Source organism: Nicotiana tabacum, chromosome 16 (genome assembly GCF_000715075.1).
Source record: "Nicotiana tabacum cultivar K326 chromosome 16, ASM71507v2, whole genome shotgun sequence".
Classification (NCBI taxonomy): domain Eukaryota; kingdom Viridiplantae; phylum Streptophyta; class Magnoliopsida; order Solanales; family Solanaceae; genus Nicotiana; species Nicotiana tabacum.
In genome coordinates, this window is record NC_134095.1 from 91594854 (window position 1) to 91602523 (window position 7670).

Consider the following 7670-nt stretch of genomic DNA (forward strand, 5'->3'; position numbering starts at 1 on the left):
TTCCACAAATGCGGGTACACCACCACTAGAAATTTCATCAACCATTGAACCTCGCACGAAACTCATCCGAGCTCCTCGAGACCCCGTTTGAACATACCAACAAATTCCAAAACATAACACAGACTTACACGAGGCCTCAAATCACTCCTAACAACATCAAAACCATGAATTGCACCTCAAATCGTACTTAATGAAGTTTTGAACTTTCAACTTCCAAAACTTGTGTTGAATCATGTCTAACTCAGAATGACCTCAAATTTTGCACACAAGTGCCAAATGTCATAACAAATCTATTTCAACTCCCGGAACAACAATATGAACCCGATATCATAAAAGTCAACTCCTGATCAAACTTATGAATATTCCAAGCCTTAAAATTGCCAACTTTTGTGAATTAGCGCCGAAACCTTCTAGAAATCTCTAAATGCAAATCCGGGCATAAGTCCAAGTCCAAAATTACTATCCGTACCTAACGGAAAGCTTAGGGTGTAGAGCCACGTAGGCAGAAGCAGATGGCCGATCATGACCATGATAGGGGACAGAGTGAGAGAGTAAGGTCTTCAACTCCTTCTGGTGAGTTTCGAGGTGGTTAGAGACAGCATTACCCGATGTATCTAACCCAGCCATTGGCTAGTGCACCCCCTCAGTTTTTCAATAGGAGATTTTATTATTCCACATATTCAGGGCCCGGTCAGAGTTCCAGGGCCTCCAGTTCTCAGCATAGGGTTGAGTCAAGTCAGATGAGGCCACCCTTGCCATGATGTGCTTAGTATGGCAAGCAGCATGCCATGTTACAATGCCTTGTGGGGTTGCCTGTTTGTTATTCTTGTGGTTATCCAGGCCACATTATGAGAGATTGTCCGATGAGAGGTGGTGCAGGTATAGTTCAGCCAGCGGGATCTATAGCTGGTTCGTCATCATCAGTACGCCCCCTAAGCAAGGTTGACATGCACCAATCGGTCGTGGTAGAGGTAGAAATGGAGCATCTAGCTCGAGCGGTCCTCAAAACTGCATTTATGCATAAGCGGGTCAACATGATCAGGAGATGTCACCTGATGTTGTTACATGTATATTATCAGTCTCCTCATATGATGTATATGCATTGATCGATCCAGATTCCACCTTATCGTACATCATTCTATTGGTTGCTATTAAGTTTGGGATAGAACCTGAGTTGATTGAACCTTTTGAGGAGTCAACACCTATTGGGGAACCAATGATAGCTTGTCACGACCCAAAAGCTGTGATGGCACCTAACCCAACCTGATATGTAAGATAATTAACATCTATCCACTTTAATGAGATTTATTAAGAGAAGAAATGATAATACAATTGCTTTTATTCAAGAAATTTTCCAAGGACTAGTAGTACAAATCATGAGCGTCTAAGATTTAGATTTCTTTACAAAACTTAATTGAAATAGTTACAACATCTGTTAGATATGTAAATGAACAGAATTCGTATCCAATGCTACCAAGGAATAGTGATAGCTATAACTGGAATGCAGGCCCATCTTCAATGTCACCCCTCGCCGTACACAGCAGCATCAACACAAGTATCTGCACGCAAGATGCAGAAGTGTAGTATGAGTACAACCTACCCCATGTACTCAATAAGAAACCTAACTAACCTCAGCGAGATAAAACAAGCAAGAACGATAGATGATACTCACTAACACCTGTGAGTTCAATATTTCTAACAAGTATAGAACAAGTATATGATCAAATCAGGGACAATCTCAGGCAAAATATTTTTGATGCTAACAATTCTTGGTCTTAAAGTGTTTTGCTCAGTCAACAATCCAGCATATAAGGAAGATATACAAGCAAAGATGAAAGTTTTTTTTTACAAAAAATTATCATTTTCTTCCATTAAATTAACTAATTTAATGATATAAATAAGTATGAAATCATGAAATGTGACTAGCTCTCCCATAACTCACATCAATATCAACCGTATGGACATCTCACGTGCTATAGTACCAATATCTGGATCCGCACGGACAAATCACGTGCCGCATGGACAACTCACGTGCTATAGTATCAATATCTGGATCCACACGGACAACTCACGTGCTGCACGGACAATTCACGTGCTATAGTATCAATGTCTTCAAAGAGTTATGCTTTAAGCTGAAGTAATTCTGCATGATAAGGAAAGAAAGATGGGAAGTTTATCCTAAATATTTTGTAGCCTCTAGAAGAAAGATATGGACGTCATTGTACTGATACGCAAGACTCTACTAAACACTTGATCATGACTCGTAAAACCTATGAACTTAGAGCTCTGATACCAACTTGTCACGACCCAAAATCCAACCAGCCGTGATAACACGTAACCCAACCCGCTAGGTAAGCCAATTAACAACTATCCATTTAATGAGATTTATTAAGAGAAGAAACGATAATACAAGTGCTTTTATACAAGGAATTTCCTAAGGACTGGTAATACAAATGAACAGAATTCGTACCCAATGCTACAAGGACTAGTGATAGACATAACTGGAAAGTAGGTACATCTTCAATGTCAACACTCGCGGAACACAGCAGCATCAACACAAGTATCTGCACGCAAAGTGCAGAAGTGTAGTTTGAGTACGACCGACCCCATGTACTCAATAAGAATCCTAACAAACCTCAGCGAGATAAAAGAAGCAAGAGCTATAGATGAAACTCACTGTTGACACCTAATTTTTCCCTAGGTAATTTTATACCCAAAATATTTCCAAAATAGCATAAACGTGCATATGTAAGCACACCCACCAATTTTGGTATTTTTAATGATTTTTAAACCTACCTACTGCCTATTTTTACACCACAAAAATGCAATAATTATTACCAAAATTATCATTTTGGTAAATAACTTATTTCGTTCTAACGTTTATGCCAAAATATTATGGTAATTTTTGCATATTTTACAAATTTATTTGGCATTTTTAAAGCTAAATTGTATGTAATTGCAATTATAGCCTATTTTATGATTTACAACATTTTATAATTATAAAATTACTTCCAGTGTTTTTAATTTAATATTTGTATATTATTTATTAATTTAGTACCTTCCATTGGTTTCAGAAAAAACCTTTTACTATTTTTATACAATAAAATGGGAAAAATGGCTATTTAAAATTTAGCCCCAATTACATTTCAATTACAACCCAATTTGCATCCCAATTCAACCCAATCCCAACCCCCAAATCAATTTCAACCCAATTACTTGATCCAATTGCCCAAACCCGCCCGTTTCAAACGACCCCTTAACCCATTCACTAACCCGCCCGACCTTTCTTTTAATCCAGGCCGTTGATCATTTAGATCAACGACCATGATCCTCCCTTACCATTTTTATTCACCTAACCCTACCCTAATCCCCCCATTTCATTCTGATAGCCGCCTTTGGATACTCTCATCTCTCAAACTCTCTCGAACCTTCCCCTAACCCTAGCAACCTCACATCCTCCTCACCTCAAAATCCACCGGAATCCATGGTTGTTCTGACCATGGACGACCTATACTCACCCCTACTACTCTCACGTGCTTGATACTTGAAGTTTCAAGGCCAAACTTCAAGGGTCTTTGCCAAGACCTTCGACGATTCGAGGTTTTCAGCCATCTCCGGCCTTGCTCCGGCGTGTCTTAGCCTCTTGAGCCTGATTCCGACCTCATCGACTCCAGATCTGATCTTGTTTCTTCCAAGCCTTTCTCATTTCTAGGGTTCTCAGAAACCCTAGCCTATTTGAGGTTTTCTACAAAAGCATTCGAGTTTTCTCTTAACTCATAAGCTTTCTTCTCGGATTGTCTTTTGGCTGCAAGTATCCTGCTTTTCTTTGTGCTTACTTTTCTGCAACTGGCATGTCTCTTCTTGTTTAAATTATGCCCCCTCTCTTATGTGTTTATGCTTTAGTCTTTTCTTTGTTTATTTTACTGCTTTCTGCAAGCTTGTTATTCCTGCTCCTATATGAATCCCCATCCCTGAACCCTTTGTCTGCTGAGTTATGGTTCAGAAAACATGACAACCATTGATATTTGTTGTTCATGTATATGGACTGGACTCCCTAAGTCCTAAACTCTTTCAATTCCCATTCCTTTTCCCCTTTATATGTATTCTGAGCTTGAGACCTTGGTCTGGCAGTGTCCTATCACTGCCCAAACCATAGTCTGACCTTCAATAGGTCTATGCTCTTATTTGTTGGCTGAACAGGTTGGTCAGGGGTGTGCGAGCCTACCTTGTGGCTAGGCATGACCACCAGCCTGCCATGGCATTCTCCAACCCCCTCTCTTGCACTTCACTCATTCTTAGAACCTAAGTTCTGCCCCTCTCTTGTGAGCCTTGCTTTGGGATCCATGAGCTCCCTCTGAACTTGGACACCTGAGGGCTGGCTCTTCCACACTGCACTGTAACTCTTTCTAATTAACATCTTGGGTGTAAGCACTGCCTGGAGTTCCTGAAACTCCTTGAATTTCTGAAACACCCTAGATAAGAGAAGGATTTGGAAATATGGATCTCAAAAGTGGTTCAATCTCATATTGTTAGATACTAAGTCTGAGTTATGCTGCTCGGGTGTAGCTATAATTTCTGATGTATTTTTATTTCTATCTTATTTTTTACTAGTCTGTAATAATTTGTATAAACTCATGGGATTTTAGTGAAAAAGGGAGGGGGGTTACTTTTCATGCACAAAAGGGTAGAAATCATGTCTATGGGTTTAATTTCTACATTGCGCAATCTCACACGTAGAGACCATGCCTATAGGATTTAACTTCTAAACTTTCTGCATCTATGCATATAGATATCGTGCTCATAGGGGTTTACATTTCTGCACATAATGATACCATTAGGCAAACTGTAGGCTTAATTATAAAGTTGCATATAGATTCCATGTTTGTAAGACTCCTATTAAAAAAGTGTTAAAATATGTAACGTATAGAAAGCATGCCTATAGGAAGTTTGAGTCGGATCTGTCTCATTTGTTCAAAATAGCACCAACCGTCTAAATTAATATATACTGGCAGTCTTCTGCGATTTTCTGAACCTCGTAAGTTAACAAACATTTTCTAAAACAAACTGGCATTTTCTGAAACTCACTTTTTTCTGATAAGGTTCGTGAAACTCTTTTTATCCAACTAGTCTGCATGTCTTCGGAAGCTCCTTTCTTTTCTTTTAAATCTTTTTCAAAACAGTACATTCTTTTTTCTTAAACTTGTTTCACTCTGATAAAAAACTGGTAACTCTTCATAACCAGTTCGCTTTTCGAAATCGTTAGTTCTATCCAACACATAGCTGAAAGTAGACTAGTCCTTAAGAACTGCATTCGAGCGAGCCTAATGCGGACTTCCTGTCTAAAAGTATGTGTTGAACCAGTCCGCTTATTGCTTTAATTTTAAAGACCAAACTAGTAGATGCAAGACATGCTAAACTTTATGGCTTATCTGACTTAAGGATGTTTACTTAAGCCTTACTTGTTTATCTGCTTCCCCTTTTTACTTGCATTATGTGTTTTGATTGACGCCTAGTGTTTTGTCCTTTTAAAGCCCTTAAAAGGCCCCAAATCCCTTTCCCTTTAGGATTAGTAGTCCTAAATGCCTTCGGGACTGATAGGATTAGGATGGGTACTAGCATGCATTAAGTAATGAACCTTTCCGCGCTTTAATACCTTAACGGGGTGGAATGGGTAGAATATGGATACGATGACCGGTGCGCTAATATCACGTGAGACCCCTCTTCTGAGGAGTGATTGCTGGATATTGCATTGAAGTGATCCATATTAATCATAAACATATGACCCCCCTTCCCTTTATTTGCTTTCATCTCTTCTTGTAAAACTATTCAAATCCTTTTTCATAAATTTCTGCCCTCTCTACTTGCCTTCAAAGGTTTTCAACCTAATTGCAATGTTATATGCGAGTCCTTATTTGATCCTTGATTGTTTACTTGTAAAGTCACAATTGTAACATGGCCGGGAGCACACTAGTGGATCTTGAGGGATGCCTAACACCTTTCCTTCGAGATAATTTCTAGCCCTTACCCGAACTCTGGTTTTCCAACTCAAACCTTTCTTAAAAGTGTCTTAATGCACTATAATCATTAGGTAGCGACTCTTCAACTTCTAAACCCAATTCTCGAACGGGAATAGAGTTGTCCTCCCAATGTCATATACCCGATTTCGACCCACGCGTAGAAAAAGGGGACGTCGATAGCATGGCGACTCTGCTGGGGATTCTTTAGGCTTTTATCATTGCATGTTTCTTGTGACTTTACTATCTCATTAATTGCTTTATTTACTATATTTTATTCTTTCACTACGAAACTGACTTGGCTCTTCATGTCTTTTCTTTCCTTTAACTGCTTTCCTTTACTGCTTTATTTCAATACTGTTGTAATTACTGCAATTATTGTAATCATTTATCTTATGAACGTGGAAATACATGTCAATTTGTTTCATTCTTGTACACTGCATCTTCAACATCATATTCCACTCGTGCCAAACAAATACCATAGCAACGCTTATAATGAGTGGTTGCGCTCTTCCAATATTATCACCCTTTAAATTTGGCAAAGGCGTATTTGCGGTAAAACCAGTCGATCAGTGGTGCAGTCGACGGTTCCGTGCCTTTCCCTCTTGAGTTGTCTGCTCAAGGTTACCTGTCTAATACCCCAATAGAAACCTTACTCTGTTCAATTGTACATGCATCATGGTCAAACCTAGCCGATCAGTTATGTTGTCCGCATAATGACTCATTAAGATAGCCTTGTCCAAAGTCCATCGGATTTCCCTGAAACCCAAATGGACACCTACATGTTCTGTGCATTTATTTGGAGAACTATATGCTTGTTATGCTGATTATTGGTATTAAATAATCGAGTCCGGTGGGGGTGAGGTCTTAACCCTTTTGTTTTGCAGAAAATTAATGACAAAGTTCCTGACTTCGGTATGGTAAACATACCTTCACTCTTGCAGACTTGGTGGAGAAACCTCCCATCGAGCAACAGAATCAACCAATGGAAAGAGAGAGTCACCAAGGCTAGTGAGAAGCTAGAATACATGGAGTACAACTTGCTGGAATTGGAAGGGAAAGTGAGGAAAAGAGTCATCGACTGGAAAAATGCTTAGGAAGACAAACGAGAACGTCTGACGATAGCATTTTTACTGGAAAATCTGCGCGAGCTAGAGAACTTGATCAATGAGAACATTAAACCTGAAGAAGGTCCTTCTGGGACCAAGTAGTTAGGAGTCTTTCTTTTCGCTTTTAATGTAATAAGGCCAATGGCCACTAGTGACATTTTTACTTTCCGTTATTTAGTGTCGTTTTGGATTCGTCTTATTTTTATCAATAAAATGAGGCATTTAGCATTATAAGTTCTCCAAATTATTTTGTCGTTAGACCTACCTCGGGCACAACGAGGCACCCAAATTAGGACGCGATTTATATTCTTGCACAATGTGTTTTAATACTGCAACATTTTTTCTTCATGATCCGCATTGACTTGTTACCTTTTTGTTTTTACTTTTGTTTTATTTATTCCCCTCTCCAAAGGTTAGTTCGTGCACTCTAGCATCATTATCATATTCCACAAGATCAAAAGGCCCTTCTATACAAGCTGTGAACCGAGGAGAACTCCTCAGTAATTGGTCAATCAGAACCACCAGGGCCCGGAATGCTTCGGGGTAG